The following is a 19,327-nucleotide window of genomic DNA, read 5'->3' as shown; positions in this document are numbered from 1 at the left end:
TTGCTGGTTTTTAGGACCGAACTGTGAAATAGAACCTCCGCAGGTGGAGACCAGACTTCCTTCTTTGGAACGTCCCACCATGCTCCTGTGCGGCCGGGGACCCGGGGTGGGGGGTGGGATCCACTGGCTGTAACCTGCCCCCACAGAGCTAAGGTCAGCGAAGCACCAAGCCCCTGTGCCTGAACTAACCCAGGGCATGAGCCCCAGAGAGGCTTCTGGAAGGGGGTCTGGGGTCTTGAGGGTGGCAGCCCTGGTCCTTCGAGGTCTCCCTGCTCACGGGCCCCAATCTCTGAGATGCAAAGCTGGGGAATCACCCAGGTCACAGCTGGAAGGGCTCCAGGGTTTCTTAAAACATCACCGCACTTTCAACATGCTGCCACCATGAGCGGGTGGCAAGCTGGGCACAGAGATAAAGCTTCTACAGGAAGTCACCTTGGGAGAGGATTCCCTGATATGCTGGGAAGATAGGGCTCCGTTTTTGGACCCAGCAGACCAATCGCTGCGGTTGCTTGGAGAGCCCACGCTCAGCAGCGCTCCTGCTTCCCCACCAGATCTTTGCTAACTTGCTAAAAGTTCAAGCAGGGGCCAAGTGTTGTGAACTAAAACAAAAGCTTTCTTTTGGACCCACTGGAGGGTAAGGCTGGAGGGTCTTTAATTTACCAATGGCATAGTATAAGAGTGCAAGCTGCCTCCAGCGCCAAAAGCCCATCTGTTTGAAAGGGTCCACAAAGGGGCTTTTACTGGCAGGACCAACTCCCTGGCCCTGTTTCCTGCCTGGGTCTGCCATGCCCAGAACCCCAAGCAAAGGAGGACAGGGGTAAGTGAGCATCTCCTTCCTTCTCCCACTGCAGAGCCCTCTCCCGCTTTCCAACGAAGCCCACGGGGCCCTGCCTCACTATAGCATGGCCCCTGCACTCTTGAAAGTACTGAACCACCGTGGAAAAGGTTATCACAGCCTCTAGATGCCAGACAGAACCCTCCGATCCGTAACATATGGCACATAGGCTTGTTTTCGTCAGGAAAAAATAACAGCACTCCTGTGCGATCTCCCGGAAGGCGCAGCCCTGGGATGGACGGCTGCCCCCGGCCTTTGCTGCGGCGTCCTCCCTGCTCAGCCCCCAGATCACAGCTGCAGTCAGGAGCCCTCCTGCCTCAGCCTGAGTCTTCCCAGGCCTGAGCTTGTTTTTTAACCCTTTATGCACAGCATAGCAGTTCCCATCTTAACCCTTCTCAGCGATGTTAATTACATTCCCAATGTCATGCTACCATCACCTCCACCCATCACCAAAAGTTTTCCAGCACCCAACCAGAAACCCTGGGCCGGGGGAGCCTTTTCTCGCCCCCTTCCCGAGCCCCACCCTGCCCCTGGCACCCTGCCATCTGGTTTCTGTGGACTTGCACGTTCCAGTTATTTCACCTAAGTGAGGTCATACAGTATTTGTCCCTTTGTGCCCAATCTCTATGTAAAATGAGAGATTGAACTGGCTGGTTTCTCAGGTTTCTTCGAATTCCAGCTGTTATAAACCTGTAAGTTATAAGACACATAGACCGACAGAAGTCTCCGCGGTCATGAGCAGATTAGATAGTACCGAGGAAATCCCCGGCCCACTGCTGCTCCCTGCCCCGGGCTCCAGCACCCTGCCCAGGCTCCAGCACCCTGCCCGGGCTCCAGCACCCTGCCCGGGCTCTAGCACCCTGCCGGCCTTCCCCTCGAGGGTCGCAGGTGCTCGCGGAAGGAGCGCCCGCGCGCAGCTGCCTCCTGCCCTCCTCGCGGCTCAGCGTGGACTCACTGCAGAGCCCGGGTCCTTCCCCGCCTCGTCTTGCAGTCTTGCACGTGCGCATCCCGGGAGGCTGCTCCCCCAGAACGCAGAGTCCTCACACTGCTCCGCAAGGGGGTCCCGGGAAGCTCATCCCCCAAGGAGGAGCGTCGGCCAACCTTGTGCCATTCGGAGCCCCTCTTTCAAGAAAATGAGTTTACCACGACAACTGTAAAATCAGATTCAGAACTGAAATTTTACTAGAATATAAAAGGGAAAATCACAACAAAGGACGTGAGTTTGGGGATTCAGATATCTTTTCTTTTGAAACCTCTCCTTTCCCAGAAACGAGTGCCGGCAGCAACGTGGCTTCCTCTCTCCACCTAGAACCCTCGGCAACTCCCAGCTTCTCCCAGCAACCGCAGGAGCCCACGCAAGGGAGGCCGCTGGAGCTGGAAGCGCGTCCCCTCCACGGTGGAGCACCAGGGAAGGCTTCCCCGCTCTTCCATGCCTGCTCTCTCTGCGCTTCGGATGACCCTGGAGCCTTTCCCCCAGAGCCTGGCCTCTGTGAAATCCAACTCCACTGCACATTGTTTACAACTCTGAGTGACTTTTTAGTCCACAAGAAAAACAGGGAACCAGAGCATGTAAACAGCAGGGTCTCACAGCTCCATGTATGGCATTCAGTGTCAGCCAGAAACAAACACTGAGCGGAAGCGGGCGCATGAAAATGGGTTCTCAGGGCCCGACGCATTCCTCACATTCTGTCAACATGTGTCCTTTTCCCCACAGGACTATTAAAGCCTCCCTCCTCCTCGCTGCTTGTTGGAGGCACTCCTGACTCACCGCCACTGGGCTCAACTTTCTGAGTAGGGAAGTCTCCAAACTAATAAACTGCCAGGGAAATATATATACACTTCCCCCTATCAATTGTTTTCCCTCTTAAGGATGTTACTGTGTGATCCAGCTTTAAGTTTTCAACTCTGTCATATTTTCTAAACTATGATCTCTTCCATTTACTTTAGGGGATATGGCGTCCCCCTTCACTGGAGAGAAAGCTAAACAGTGCGGTTTGGATTTAGTGTTCCCATGCATCATCCCGGACGTGTTTGTCTCCGCGGCTGTGTCATGACTGTTACTGGGAACATCTGCTGCGCCCTGCATCCGTGGGTAACGGCTTCCTGCCCCGCTGCACAAGTGGGTAAGGTGGATCCATCCCCCGCCTCGGAGATGGAAGGCCAGCTAAAACGACAGACCCAGTGTCTGGGTTTGGTCCCCTCCCAAGCCAGCCCCAGATAAACAGGAGAAAAAACAGTCCTAAACCATAGCCTGGCTGAGTGGGGATGATTCGCCTCTAGGGCAAAAGATCACCTGTGTGAGATCGAGCGCTCTCTGTTCCGAAGGGGTTTTGCCAGCCTGATTGTGCCTTATCATTCCTAAATCCCAAAGGAGCCCGGGACCCCTCACCTCGAGCAGGGAGAGTGCTCCACCCACCGGGGGGCAGTGTCCTGGGGCCCGTGGGCTTTGTCGACCCCTCTTGGTAGATGTGCATCACCACAAGGAGAATGTCTTCTGCAGAGGAGAACTGCCCAAGGGCCAGTGAATTGTTCCTTCTTGGGTGTCTGGGCGTGGGCAGGAGATAAACTTGCTCTGTGGGTCACTGGTTCTCCATGTAAACAGGTTCCAGATGCCTGGGACCCTGGACAGCCTCCACCCTGCTCTTATCAGGCTGAACCCAGCCCAAAGCATTGAGCAAAAACATTCACCAGATAAGAAACTGCTCCGCATTCCAGACCCGCCGCCAGCAGAGGCTTTCGGAGCGGTCCATGGGCAGGGCTTGCCGGTGGACCCAGGAACCCCCACCTCCCCTCTCTCTCCTTTAACAGGAAATGACATAGACATCCAATAACAGCGCCGGGTGAGGTCAATTACGGTACATACAGACAACTGAATTCTACCAACCATTAAAAATAAGAATGCAGAGCTAGTTTTTTTGTTTTTTTAAAAGATTTTTAATTTATTTCTCTTCCGTCCCCCCCTCCCCCTAGTTGTCTGCTTTCTGTGTCCATTCGCTGTTTGATCTTCTGTGTCCTCTTGCATTCTTGTCAGCGGCACCAGGAATCTGTGTTTCTTTTTGTTGCGTCATCTTGTTGTGTCAGCTCTCCGTGTGTGCGGCGCCATTCCTGGGCAGGCTGCACTTTCTTTCGCGCTGGGCAGCTCTCCTTACGGGGCACACTCCTTGCGCGTGGGGCTCCCCTATGTGGGGGACACCCCTGCGTGGCAGGGCACTCCTTGTGTGCATCAGCACTGTGCATGGGCCAGCTCCACACGGGTCAAGGAGGCCCAGGGTTTGAAACTTGGACCTCCCATGAGGTAGGCAGACACCCTATCCACTGGGTCAAATCCGCTTCCTCAGAGCTAGTTTTATTGACATGACAGAAGTTCATGTCAGAGTGATGAAAAATTAGGTAACAGGACCACATATAAAATATTTAAGGAAGACGATAAATGGCTATCCACCTATGGTCACAAATCTGTGTGTATGTGGAAAGATTGTAAGATAGTCTTATCCAACTAATGAAGAGAAATAATTATTTCTGAGTAGTAGGATCTTGTTTGCCTTTGATTTCTTTATTGGGATTTCTCTCTAGAAAGATATAAATGTACATAAAATATATGAAATATTTACAATAAGCAGGTGCCACTTTAAAAGCAATGAATTGGGAACCACTGTGGCTCTGTGATTGAGCACCAGCCTCCCACATACAAGGTCCTGGGATCAATCCCCTATCCTGATACCTCCGAAAGAAAGAAAAGAAAAGAAAGAGAGTGAGGAAGAGAGAAAGAGAGAAAGAGAGAAAGAGAGAAGAGAGGAAGAGAGGAAGAAAGAGAGAGAGAGGGAGGGAGGGAGGGAGGGAGGAAGGAAGGAAGGAAGGAAGGAAGGAAGGAAGGAAGGAAGGAAGGAAGGAAGGAAGGAAGGAAGGAAGGAAGGAAGGAAGGAAGGAGATTTTTTCAAAAGGTATGCTCAAGGCAGAGAGATGGAACAGCATCTAGGGAGTGGATGGGATGGGAGCGGGGCGGGAACATATGTCCTCACCACTGAGCCCACCCAACAACATCCTGGGGCCTATGTAGATTAAGGCACTTCCAAGAGAACAGCACAGCTCAAGAGAAGTTAAAATACCCCTTGACTGGGCATAAGGGCTACGCCTACAAAGAGAAGGGGTCCCCTTCTTCTAGTGGTTTCTCCTTAGGGTGAATTATGAGGAGAGGTTAAGGAATCCTGTTCTTTTTGCCATTTTCTCTCTCAACAAATAGAGGGAACTGTCCTGGATTCTCAATGCTAGAAGATGAAAAAGAGTACAAAAAGGAATTAACTAAAAGTAGTAAGAGCCCATGTATCTCCATATTCTTAACATTTTGTATAGACTTTAGTTAATAGCAATATTTTAATATCTTTACAGCAATTGCAAAGAAAGTAACTATAGCAATGACAAAGAAGGCACTATTTCAATGCTAAAAGGCATTAAGGGATATGGTTAATGAAAACTACCTGAAATGGACACACAACTCTGTGATGAAACTGAGAGCCACTGAGCATACACTTTTGATGGACTGTGCAAGGCAGGGAACCATTTAACACAGTGAACGCTGTGGTGAATGATGAACTGTGGTTAACAGGACACATATGAGAACGTTCTCTCATGAGCTATAAGAAGTGCACAATACTAATACGTGGTGTTAATGATAGGATGGTTTGTGGGGAAAATACACCAAATATAATCTGTGGGCTATAGATAGCAGTAATAGGATGATGACATTCTTTCGTTATTTGTAACAAATGTGTCTCAACACTGAAAACTATTCGTGGTGCGGCAAGGTGTGGGAATCTTGTATGGTGTGCATGAATTGTTTTGTTAACTCACAACTTCTCAAATTAAAAAAATAATAATAATTAAAAGAAAATAGTAGGAGCCATGATATAGGGAGTGAGCTCAGTGACCAAAGACCTGAGTTCAAAATCTGCCTTGGCCACAGACTATGAGACCTAGGAATGGCAAAAAGTCAAGGAAGGCAGTCTTCTCATCCATCAACTAGGGATGCTAAGACAGCATCATTACCACACAAATTGCAAAGTTAGCCGAGATGGGCATTTGAAATATCAGCTTCATTTATGTTTGTGTTAAAAAAAAAACTCTACTCTATAGCTCTATTTTGTAATTTTTAGAGCCAGCTTCAGCCATCCATAAGCCACCTCCCTTCTCTGTAAGACAGAACAGTAGGGAGCAGATGTTCAAGTGGTTGAGTGCCTACTTTCCATGTACGAGGTCCTGGGTTCAATCCCCAGTACCTCCTAAAAACAAGCAAATGAAAAAACCAACTTTCGTTGGGGAGCGGACGTAGCTCCGTGGTTGTGTGCCTGCTTCCCATGTATGAGGTCCTGGGTACAATTTCCAGTATCTCCTAAAATAGTCCAAGGACCTACCGCATGTCTATCTGTGCAAACTTTAATCCCTATGCAGTGCATAGGGAATGACAAGAGTGCTTCTTCACTGTGAAAGCCCTAATCTCCCAGCACCCATTTCCACTCCTTTCTGCTCTAGGTAGAGGCATCCCAGTCCAGCCACTGAGGTCTGGCAGAGATTTCTCCATCACTAGCACTGAAAAGATGGTCAGTGGCTAATCCATGCCTACCTTATGTCTTTTTCCGAAATAAGTGCCTTCGTTTAAAATGAAAATGTGGCATGCATCCTGCTAGAATCCATTTCTTTTTCCCTTCTCTCTTTCTGCCTTACAGAAATAAATCACATATTGGGGACAGCCATGAGCTGGCCCAGGAAATGTGAGCCCTCCTGGGTGGTCCTTCCAAGTAAGTTACCTGCCTTTAATGAAAGAGAAGATGGCTGGCAGACATTCTTTGCCTGGTGATGTCTGGATATGGAGCAAGCAATGTAAGGATCAGGACTAAAGCAACAGGAGCGGGCGCTACAAGGAACAAAGTCCTGGAGCAGCTGTACCAGCCCTGGACTGCCTCCCTCTGGACTTTCTGAGAAAAGAAAAAATAAGCCCTATTCCAGCAATATTGAATTTTTGCTACTTCAGGAAAATGCAATTCCGGCTGATTGAGAAAACTAACCCTGGTTTGACACTTAATTGGCCAGACCCTGAAACATGCATGGGTTATATGTGTCGATTCTTCAAGTTACATTTTCTCAGTCTGCATCAACATTGCTCTCCCAGTATGCTCTAAGTATGGTAGAATCTTGATGGCATGATCTTTCCTCTTGTGAGTATTCTTTGTCATTCGTCTCCAAGGGTCTCCACAGGCAGTGGTGCTTGTTCTGAAAGGTTGTTTCGGATTTCTCATGGAAAACCACCAACCTGCCTCACCCGGTCCTCAGTGCACACTTATTTCCCTCGCCAGAAAGACCACATGTTCTGGCACACACTGCTCAGACTCGGGAGAGGCCCAGGCTGGGGTGGGGCAGGGGGTCTGGAGCAGGCCGGGCTGAAGAGCGCTCACAGGGCTGCAGGCAAGCATTTCCAGACTGCAGCCCATTCGCCCAGCCCTGCACGGTCCCTCCACACGCACGTGTGAAAGGGTCCCCGAGGAGCTTTGCACACACATGTGCACGGACATGTGCATGCATGTGCTTGTGTTAGCAAGTGGTATTGACATTGCTTTCTCTAAACATATGGCCCATATTTCTGTTCTCCAAAGCAGGCTAAATAAGCAAACAGCACATGAAAGGAATACCCAAACTCGGATAAGTTCAGACATTTCATCTTGGTATTGGCCTTTTGACTTCTCATTTCTTGTGTTTATCAGCGCACTGGTGTACACTCAGCAGAGTCCACCAGCAACTGAGACAGGGGACATGGAGCAAGAAAGTCAGAAACACCAACAGGTAAAACGCTGTGCCTTTTCAGGCCTGTTCTGTGCATTCTGGGAATGCTCAGAAGAGGTGGGGATCTGTACAGCTGATAGTGATTTTCCTGTTCTAACAAAACACACTGCCTCCAGCCATCCCTCCTGGATGATGATCTCACCAGCTTCTCTTAAACAGGGTGGGGTCTAGACCCCCTGGGTGCACACCAGAAGAGCCCCCAACCAAGAGAAGAGCCGGAGCCTTGCAGCTGACCTGTCACCCTTCCCTCAAGGCCAACGTGGCCCCACTATGCCCCCAAGACAGTGACCTGTGGATTAGGACCAAGTTCTCGGGCCTCCAGGCTCCAGATCACACGGGAACCAGAGCCGCTCCTCACATGGACATGCAGAAAGACCAGCAGGGCCAGAATCGCTCCCAGTGCTCCAGCTGCCCGTCACGCCAAGGCCTAGCTGCACAAAACCACTGCCATTTTACAATGTATATGATTGTCTAACCCCAACCCTCACCCTCACCCAGGCGGGCCACAGGGTGTGGCTGGGTTTTGTTCCAGGATGTCTGCAGCCTTAGTGAGAGTGGGCTCAGCACTGCTCTGCGTGGGCCTGTGGAGCTGGGATGTCCGGCAGCCCCTTCCTTGGGCGGGGATGGCTGAAGAGCTAGGGCGAGCTGGCACCGTTCTCCACATGGCTAGCTGAGGTTTCTGAGGAACATGGGCACTATAGGTGACTTCTCCTAGAATGTTCCAAGAGAAGGGAGGAAGAAGCTGCCAGCCTTAAGAGCTTAGCTCAGAACATATTTCACATCACTTGTGTCTGTTGGGTTGGTCAAGCAGACATAGGTGAGCCTGGATTCAGAGGGTAGAAGAGTAGGCACCACCCTTTATGGGGAAAGAGCTTATAAGGGAAGAGGTCAATAGTGGCCATCTGGAACGCAAGCTGCCACACACGGGGCCCAATTTTAGAAGCCAGGAGTGACCCCAGGTGTCTTCTGAGTGGTTCATCTTGCGTGAGTTGTGTTTGAAGAGCTTCTTGCCAGCAGCCCTTGAAGATCGAAATTGGTGAATCACTGCTTCTAATTCCACATAGCCACAGATGTTTTCTAACCCATGAGTGGTTGGGGAGAACCTCATTAATTATGATGCTTTTCCAGATGTGAGCAATTATCAAGGTAATAGAAATGGAAGACCACTTGCTCAGCAGTTTTTTAGGTTCTACAAAAAGCTACTCCATCATTGTTCTCCTTGTTATCTGCTAATCCCTGAGTCAGCTCCCCTGTGCTGATTCCCTCATCAGGCAAATGGCTTTTATTCACATAGTTTCTTTGGCATCCACAGGTAATAGCTGAGCATTTTACTTATATTTTCTAATTTAAACTCTCACAACACCCTTTGACTATAGGCTTCATGATTTGTGTGTTGTTTTTGAGTAGAAATTTTTCTTTTTTTCTGTATTTCATTAGTGTAATGGAGTTTTAAGTTTTTTTTTTCTTTTTATTGTGATAATATATATACACATCAAAATTGCACATTTTAACCACTTCTTAGTGAACAATTCAGTAGCATTAATTAACATTCATATTATTGTTCTACCATCACCAATATCCATTACCTTGGGAAGTGGACTTGGCCCAGTGGTCAGGTCGTCCGTCACCACACGGGAGGTCCACGGTTCAAACCCCAGGCCTCCTTGATCCGTGTGGAGCTGGCCCATGCGCAGTGCTGATGCGCGCAAGGAGTGCAGTGCCACGCAGGGGTGTCTCCCGCGTAGGAGTATGCCCCGTAAGGAGAGCCGCCCAGCGCCAAAGAAAGTGCAGCCTGCCTAAGAATGGCTCCACCCACACGGAGAGATGACACAACAAGATGACGCAGCAAAAAGAAACACAGATTTCCGTGCCGCTGACAACAACAGAAGCGGACAAAGAAGACGCAGCAAATAGACACAGAGAACAGACAACTGCGGGGGGGAGGGAAAGGGAGAGAAATAAATAAATAAATAAATAAATCTTTTTTTAAAAAAAATCCATTACCTCAACTTTTTCATTACCTCAAACAGAAACTGCATCCATTGAGCTATAAATCAAACCCCGCACCCTATAATCTGCTGTCTGTCTCTATGGAATCTGCTTCTTGTGCTCTGTTTTACAGATAGTGAGACACAAGCATGAGGCAGTGAGTCATACGCCTGTGTCTTAGAGTTCACAACCTCGGCCTCCTTCTCGTTATGCTTCCCATACACAGTCACCCACTCAGCATCCCAGGTGCAGCAGACCGCCCCATGGGTATCGTGAGAGGGATGAAGGCAGCCAGGGACAAATCCCTCCTCCCTCACCTATGGTCACAGCTAGAACCTCCAGAACTTTCTTTGCATCTTTATCTGACACACTGCCCAGAGCATCACCAGCCAGCCTCAGCCTTGGTGGTCTGCTCACTCTCACACCATGGGCTTGGTGTCCTTTTTGCTCTTGGCGGTCTCTGACACAGCTCCCCGGGGCCCCTGCCTGGGGTTGTCTCTAACCTCTTGGCATGAGTCCCTCACAGGCAGGTTACTGCAATCACAGCCAGCTCCATCCACATTAGCTCCATTTCCAGGCCCAGGAATGGGTTATCTCTGTCCTACCAACTGTTGGCCTTAAAGAGCTGGACGGACAGATAAGAAAGAGATCTGCAGGGATCCTGAAAGGGTGGGCTCGATGCCTGAATGCTCCAGTCACTTTGTAGAGCACAGCCTGGGAAGACTCTTTCAATTCACAGAATGAGTGGCTCTTTTTACCCCAGTCAACTTTGCAAATTAAAGGAACGCATTTCCTTGTAGACAACAGTAGAGTTAAAACTGCTTACCAGATCATGGCAGATAGCTCCAGTGGCTGGTGCCTTGTCAGTGGGTCCTGCTTTGGAGTTTATGCTCCCTGGTGTGACAGAGCTGGACTCAGATATGACTTGTCTACACATGCCACTTCTGTCCCCTTTATTTGAACCTATAGTTGGTGCTGGAGTTGGTAGGTGTATGTCCAAGATACTTGAATCTCTGGACTTTCCATGTGCCAGCTGGGCCCTGAGCCTCAGCAGAGTTGCAAACCCTGCTCTCCAGTTCATTGGACTCACCCAGGACAACTAACAAGGAGATAAGGATGGACAACCACCACACCAAGGAACTGAGAGAGTCTATAATTGTAAGAAAGTCCCATCCGTCAACTGTATGGGACTGAATACCCCCCTCAATTAGAGGTGGAGTGGGCATCACCATCCCAGAATCCTTGGTATTGGGGAATAAAACATGGACTAGAATGGACTTACTGGTATTCCACTATAGACTTATTGTAATTCTAGCAATGGAAGAAATTATATCATTGATGTGGAGACAGAGGCCACTGGAGGTGCTGAGAGGGACAAAGAGGTGTAATAAGGGGGCAATTTCAGGACTTGGAATTGTCCTGAGTGACACTGCAATGACAGATACGGGTAATTATATATATATATATGGCCATAACCCACAGAACTGAGTGGGAGAGAGTGTAAACTACAATGTAAACTATAAACCATGATTAGTGGCAATGTTCCAAAGTGTGTTCATCAATTGCAATGAATATACCACATTAATGAAAGAAGTTGTTAATGTGGGGAAGGGTGGGAGGTGTGGGGAGTGGGGCATATGGGAATCCCTTATATTTTTTTAATGTAACATTTTATGTAATCAAAGTATCTTTTAAAAATAAATTAGAGATATTAAAAAAGCAACAACAACGCTTACCAGAAACCGCTGATCTCCATTGCCACCTGTACTTTGGCCATCACCGAATGGAAGAAGGAATGGGAGGGGTGAACTAGTCCTTCCATTTTTGTTCTTTGAAAATGAGTAAAAACACAAACTCACTGGATTAGAGGGCACTCCAGGTGAAAAGAACTAGGGGTCCCACAAGGCTAAGAAAAAGTCGTCTATGAAATCACAAGGACCAGAAATGTTACCATCTGGGAGAGATTTTCTTCAAGTGTTCAGTCATTAAAACTGCAAGTGTTCTAGCCCCACGTGGGAAGGAGGGTGACAAAGGGTTCTGCTCACATCACCCTCTCCCCACAGTCACTAGGACTCAGGGATGAGCTTGGAACAGGAACCAATGCCAAAGGAGGAAGAATCCTTTGGAAGAACAAGTGCACCAGTCCCACAGACCAACTTGGTAGATTCAGAAAGCCCTAACTAACCAGTAAGAAGAGACTGTCGCACCGTGTCCTCCTGTCCCGGGGTCTTCTAGGTGGGATGCGGTCGATGGGAATAATTGCTGGGGGGGAGGGGGCGCATGTGAGATTAAAACCTGGCTCTTTGCCAGTTAAAATGGGATTTCTTTGAGGATTGGTGCTCAGTGTCCACTGCTGAAGGGATGCATATTTTAGACAAGGTAATTTTTTAAAAGGTAGGTTCATTTGTAGACAAGCTTGTAGAACATACCAGAGTCTCTACTCGAGGCCATATACAAGCCCAAACTAATACCCAAAGTGGGGACCGTTTTCCTGGTCGGCCGATTGCCAAAGAGTTAAGGCATTTCCATCGAGTTCAGTCGCGTCTGCGGCTGAGGGATCTGGGGTTCCTGTGCCGCTTTGGCAACACATGGTGTGTTGCAGCCAGCTGGAGGGAAGGCGACATCGCTGTCCGTGGACGCGCTGATCGCCTCTACCCCTCCACCGGCACTGAGCGGGGCTCTGCCCACTGCTTCCAGGACTCTGTTCCCGAGGTGACTGGGGGTTCTACCAGGCCTGCACGGGCAGGGCTTAAGGGTCCAGGGGGTCTCCATGTGGCTCTGCTCTGTCCCTGGCAGGGAACAATCCAGGTGTAACCTGCAAGATGCACGGCAGAGGGCCACAGCCCTTTCAGTGAAGAGTGTTATCCACACGCCGCCCGCCTGGCCAGGGCAAGGCCAGGCCTCTTTGTGGAGGTCACATTCATTCCTCCCAGGGCACCTGGAGAAGCGCCCCTGCAGGCAGGGAGACCCGCTCACCCCGGAGAGCACAGATCCACCAGCTCCACGTCCACAGTCAGAGCAGCTCGCTGCGAGCATGCATGCTGAGATCGTCACTTCGTTTTTGGCTTTCTCCAAAAACATCGCCTTAGTTTAGGCAAGACGCGAGAATCCCACTTCCTTACATGTGGACTAGGCGGCTTTAAGGTGAGCCTCTGATCCCGGCTGGGTTCATTTCTCTACACCGTTACCAGCCTCTTTTCCACATTCACGGGTTTAAACTAAGTGTCTGAGGCATAAAAACCATGCTCCTGAAGCATCATCAGAATGAGAATGACATAAAAACTCTTGGAGATAGAATTTGATGGTCTCAGTTTACAGAAGGGGAAACTGAGGCCCAGAAAGTTTGCGATGCTCCACAAATCACACAGGTAAACCTCATTTCCAGTTCAATGCTCTTTCTCCTCGAATACCAACCTTTGCCATCCTCCTGTAGAATAGTATTGCTGTTGCCATGAAACATATTTAAAGGAAACTGAGCATCTTTTCATAGCAAGATTTACTATTCTTCTTCAGACAGGTCAATAAAAGATATATTCAACAGTCCCCAAGGTCTTTGTCTTCCATTTTGATAAAAATTCTCATCGTGGGACCCTGCACTCCTGCTCAGTTGTACGTATATTACCTATCTGCAACCACAGAGCATGCTGGTCATAGTTTCAACAATGTCAGATGAAAACCAAAAACCTATAACATTTCCATAAACAAAAAAAAATGCAATTTTTTAACCCAGCAACTATTTTTTGCATTTTTTTTAAATTAGGGAAGTTGTGGATTTACAGAAAAATCATGTGTAAAACACAGAGTTCCCATATACCACCCTATTATTAACACTTTGCACTGGCATTGTATGTTTGTTACAGTTTATAAAAGCATATTTTTATAATTGTACTTTTAACTATAGTTCATCGTTTAAAAACAGTTTCCACTGTGTTATACAGTCTTTTTTTTTTAATTTTATTCTAGTAACATATATACAACCTAAAAGTTCCCCCTTTAACCACATTCAAACATATAAATCAGTGATAATAAAATTTTTGAGGGTGTATTTTAAACAAAAAACAGTTTTTTCTACACCACCAAAAAAATGTTTATGTCCAAAGTGCTCTGTAAATGATTCCTGCCAAAGGCTCTGTAACAGCTGTCCCTCCTCAGACAATCCCATGTGTAGACGCTGCTGGTTTGTTCTGAATTAACTGTGTTTAACTCTTGTTTGTGACTGCACAGAGTTTAAACAGACACTGGGATGACAAAACTTAAATTGCTCCTGGTCACATTTTTCAAATTCTAAAATCCTCAGACACATGTCGAGTGGTGGAGGTCTAGAAGCCTCTTTCTCAAACTCCCGTCCAGAGATTGTGGGCTCCTCTTGTGTGCCCTCACCACTCCTACCCTAAAGCAGAATCTCTCCAAGCAGCACCGTCTACTCTGCTTTATTTTTCCCCAAATCACCATCTAGCATACAATACATCTACTTATTGATTTACACATTCTCCAAGTCTAGACTGGAACGTTCATGAGCACAGGGCCTGCCCTGAACTTTCTCACTACCTGTCCCCAGTATCTGGGGCATAGAAGGGTCTCAGTAAACATTTGTTGGATGAATGAATAAATGAATGAATGAATGAATGAGTGAATGAATGAATCTTTTAGAACCATCAGGGAAATAGACTCTCAAAATATTTTCTCATTAGAAGAATTTATTGAAGTATATCATTCACATATGAACATACATAAATAATAGGTGTAGAGCAAAAGTTGGAACTTACAAAACAAGCACGCATAACAACATACAGGGCTCCCATACATCACCCCACCACCAATATCTTGCACCGTTGTATAACATTTGTAACAAATTATGCAAGACTATCATCTAAGTAGTACTACTAACTATAGTCCACACCTTACATTTGGTGTATTTTCTCCCAACCCACCCTATTACTTTTTTTAAAGATTCATTTATTTATTTCGCTCCCCTTCCTCCGTTGTCTGCTCTCTGGGTCCATTCGCTGTGTGTTCTTCTGTGTCTGCTTGTATTCTCACTAGGCTGCTCTGGGAGCCGATCCTGGGACCTTCCAGAGTGGGAGAGAGGCGATCCTTCTCTTGTGCCACCTCAGCGCCCTGATTTTGCTAAGTCTCTTATTGCCTCTCCTCTGTTTCTCTTTTTGTTGCATCATCTTGCGACATCAGCCAGCACTCCTGCTCAGGGTGGCCTCCTGTGCAGGGCGGAACTCCTCGTGAGCCGGCATTCTGCACGGGCCAGCTCACCGCGCGGGCCAGCTTGCCTTCCCCAGGAGGCCCTGGGTTTCAAACCCTGGACCTCCTATACAGTAGACAAGAGCCCAACTGCTTGAGCCACATCCGCTTACCCATTATTTTTTTAAATTCATAAACCATACAATTTATCTAATGTATACAATTGATGACATTTGATTTAATCACAGAATTGTGCATTCATCACTTCAATCAATATTAGAGCATTTTTGTTGCTCAAAAAAAAAAAAAAAAACCCACAAAAATCAAACCACTACCATACCCATATGTTAGGGCTACTAATTCATTTCTATTCATTTCCAAACATTCTCAAACAACACTTCTACCAGTTCTGCACTGATTAAACTTCAGCTTTCTATTCTCTCACCAGATTTTATTCTCTGGTGACTTTTATTCTAGCTCCATGGGTTTACTCATTACATTTAGTTCATAATAGCAAAATTGTACAATATTTTTCCTTTTGTGTTTGGCTTGCTTCACTCAATACAATGTCCTCCAGGTTCATCCATATGTTTCACAACTTCATTTCTTCTTATAGCTGAAAAATATTCCACTGATTATTTTTACCACAGATTATTTACCTGTTTATCAGTTGATGGGCACCTGGATTGTTTCCATCTTTTGGCAATTGTGATTTAATGTCACTATGAACATCAGTGTGCAGATGTCTGTTTGTGTCACTATTCACAGTTGTTCTAGATATATACCTAGTAGTGGTACTGCCAGGTCCCATGACAGATCTATTTCAAACTTTTTTAGGAACCACTAAACAGGTTTCCACAGTGCCTATACCATTCTACATTCACACCAACAGGGAATAAGAATTCCAGTCTCTCCACATCCTCTCCAGCACTTGTAATTTTCTGTATTTTAATAGTCACCATTCTAAAAATGTGAAATGATTTCTCATTGTAGCTTTGATTCACATTTCCCTAATAACCAGTGAACCAGTGATGTTGAACAATTTTTCACATTTTTTTTTCCATTTGTATTTCTTCTTTAGAAAGATGTCTATTTGGGTCTTTTGCCCATTTCTTAATCAAGTCATAAGTCTTTTAATTGTTGAATTGAAGGCTCTCTTTATATATCCTGGCAACTATACTAGATCCTTGTTGGATGTGGGATTTCTAAATATTTTCTCCTATTGAATAGGTTGTCTTTTCACCCCTTCACAAGGTCCTTTAAGGTGCAGAAGTGTTTAATTTTTTAGGGGCTCCCATTTATCTATTTTTCCTTTCATTGTTCATGCTTTGGGTGTAAGGTTAATGAGACCCCACCTACTACAAGGTCTTGTAGATATATCCTCACATTATCTTCTAGGAATTTTATGGCCCTGGCTTTTACGTTTAGGTCTTTGATCCATTTTGAGTTGATTCTTGTATAATGAGTGAGATGGAGTCCTCTTTCCTTCTTTGGCTATAGATATCCAACTATTCCAGTGCCATCTGTTGTAGAGACTGTTCTATTCCAGAAAAGAGGACTTGGTAGGCTTATCAAAGATTAGTTGACCATAGAGGTGGGGTTTATTTCCAAACTCTCAAATGAATTTTTCCCTCTCCCTCCCCTCAGAACCTTGGTGATCACTGCCTCCACATCAATGATAAAAGTTCTTCCATTGCTAGAATAACAATAAGTCTATGTAGAATAATAGTAATCTACCTTAGTCCATTGTTCATTCCACAATCTTGAGGATTTTGAGATAATGATGCTCACTCTGCCTCTAAATGAGAGGGGACTTAGACCTATGGGGCTGATGGATGGAACTATTTTGCTTGAAGTTACAGACTCTCTCTGTTCCTTGGAATGGACGTTGTCCATCATCATTACCTTGTTAGTTGTCTGGGTGAGTCCAATGAACTGCAGAGTACGTGTTGCCATTCTGTTGAGAGTCAGGGCCTAACTGGTACATAGAAAGCCCAAAGATTTAAGTTGCTTGGACATATACCTATCAAGTATAGTACTAACTATAGGTTCAAATAGAAGGGGCAGAAGAGCCATGTGTAGGAAAACCATAACTGAATCCAACTCTTTCACACTAGGGAGCATAAATTCTAAGGTAAGGCCCACTGGCAGGGAACCAAACTCCTGAGCTACCTGCCCTGCTTACAGTGTCTGGATGAATATCTTGATAAGATGTTTCAAGTCCTGTGTCTTGTCTGGAACTTTGATTTGTTCCTTTACCTTAGTCATATTTTCCTTTTTCTTAGTATGGCTTGTAATTTTTTTTCTGATGTCTAGGCATCTCATTATGATGCTGACTTTACTCTGATGCTTAGTTTCTCTCTCTTGCCTCGGGATTTACTGTTAGTAGCTGCCCCCCTCCGCCTCCGCAATGTTCTTTGATCCTTGGTTCAACTTGTTCTAGATATTTAGGATTGCCCACTTAACTGCTCAAACCAGGGCTAAGGACCCAGTAATGGGGTGCAGGCCAGTTTCCAAGGGCCTTGGAGAGGGGGCAGTAAAGGCATCTGATTGCTCCTTTTATTTACTATTATTATTTCCCTTCTTTTCATGCACTTCTCTGGTCTGCCAGCAGATGGTGCCCTTCGGAAGACCTCTCAGCTCAGACCTCCCATGCGTAGGGCAATGCACTCACTGTAACCCCATCTGGGCAGGTGCTGCAGAAGCAATGTGCTCAGAGTGGGCCAAACTTCTCAAACAAACTCTTTCAGAAGCTGTTCTGTTCCCTTGGCTGGCCAAGCCCTACCTCCCTCTGTGTCCTCAACAACCAGCCCAGGGCTGATTTGAGGGGTTTGAGAAGACAAATTATCTTCACCTTCCTACCTGCTCTCTAAGCAAACAATGTCACAGCCCCATCCAGCCTGGAAGTATGGGACCCATCAGCACAGCAGACCAAGATTGCCAGTCAAACTCTGAATTTGCCATAGGCTATTTCCCTCCCTCTCCTCTCTCTTGGTGAAGACCTCAGCATTCCCCTAAGTCTACAGCCACCTGCCAGGGACGTGAAGACCCACTGCTGTTTGCTCCAAGGGTGGGAAGCTGCAGCTTTACTCATGGGATTTTTCCAGGCAGCCAAGACTACTTTCCTGCACCCCTCTCTCTTCTGGTGGTGTCTAGCCTTCTCCTGGTGTCCTAAGCCCCAGAACAGCCCTCCAGACTCTTTTCTAGCTATGTTTCTGGGAGAGAAGTGATCCCTTTGCCTCTCTAATCCTGACCCTTAAAATTTATGCAACAAAGGATCTCCAGGCACAGTTAGACATGTAACACCAGGCTGGGACATATATCACTTTTCATTTTATAATAACTTTAAAATCATCATGTGCTTACCATGTACCAGGCACTCTTCTAAGTGCATAGAATGTATTGTTTGCTTTGTTTGTTCCCTCAACACTATGAACTGGTCCCACCATCCACTTCATCTTACAGATGAAGGAACTGTGGGACTAGGAGGAGAAAATCCATGAATCTGTCAGGATCTCAACCTGGGCACCCTTGCTTTAGAGCTCATACTCCTAATTATACTAAACACTGAAGACAAAATTACCTGTACAGCAAGCACTCAAGTTGTTCCCAGAGATTTGGAACTTCTTTTGATTAGCATTTTCTTTAAGCTCATAGGCACTAAATTTATTTTATTTATATTAAGTAATGCTTAAGACTCATGAAAAAAGTACCCTCAATCCAGTTTAAGAAAGAAAACATTTCAAATATAGTGGAAGCCTCTTCTTCTTCTCTAAGATGTAACCAACCTTTACCTTGCCTGAAGGTTTATCATTGCATGCATGTTCTTCTATTTTTACACATATATTTTTCCAGGATAGAGATAGATGATATAAGTAGAGATAGAGATAAATACAAATTGATAGAGAAAAGAGATACAGATATTTTGTACAGATATACAAATGTTTATGTATCCCAAAATAATTTATAGTGAGACTTCAGATCAACGAAGATGACAGTATAAGATACTCCAGAGATCCATTCCTCCACAAAATCATTGAAAAACTGGCAGTTACAACCTGCTCAAAACTCTCAATAACAGTTAAAGAGTTACAGGAACTAGATAAGTGCTAAATCAAGAAATAAAACTTGAAAAAACAATAGAAGTCTGCAATGCCCTTGCTTTCCCCTCCCCCATCACCTCCCTGTTGCACTGTGGAATTGGCTTGCACCCCCATGGTGGGTAGATGGCCCCGTTCCAGAGGGAGCAGAGTAACCCATATGTACAAACTGGGGTGCCTGTACGTCAGCGACAATCTACTGGACGGCAGCCTGGAAGACCAAACCAGGCCATGCATCTCTGGCATACCCTCCCAGAACTTCTTCAGGACAGTTTATTTTTGTTAGCTCCTGGCACTCAGGGAAATCTCTGACATATCACTGACTGGATGCAAACTTAAGGAACAGAAAGCTCAAGGACTAATTCACAGAGTTAATACA

At 46.4% G+C, this 19,327-nt stretch overlaps 1 long non-coding RNA gene across 1 annotated transcript; it reads left to right on the top strand.

Annotated features, from left to right (window-relative positions):
• Nucleotides 1-2,582: 2,582 nt before the first annotated feature.
• On the top strand, nt 2,583-9,615 carry LOC105745710 (uncharacterized). The gene is made up of 4 exons (XR_009180383.1): nt 2,583-2,958; nt 6,556-7,044; nt 7,588-7,666; nt 7,826-9,615. It is a non-coding gene; the product is annotated as an uncharacterized lncRNA (long non-coding RNA).
• The last annotated feature ends 9,712 nt before the right edge of the window (nt 9,616-19,327 follow it).

The sequence above is a fragment of the Dasypus novemcinctus genome, chromosome 14, assembly GCF_030445035.2.
Source record: "Dasypus novemcinctus isolate mDasNov1 chromosome 14, mDasNov1.1.hap2, whole genome shotgun sequence".
NCBI classification, from domain to species: Eukaryota; Metazoa; Chordata; class Mammalia; order Cingulata; family Dasypodidae; genus Dasypus; species Dasypus novemcinctus.
The sequence above is the reverse complement of the archived record's forward strand: the minus strand, read 5'-3'. Positions and strand labels throughout refer to the sequence as shown.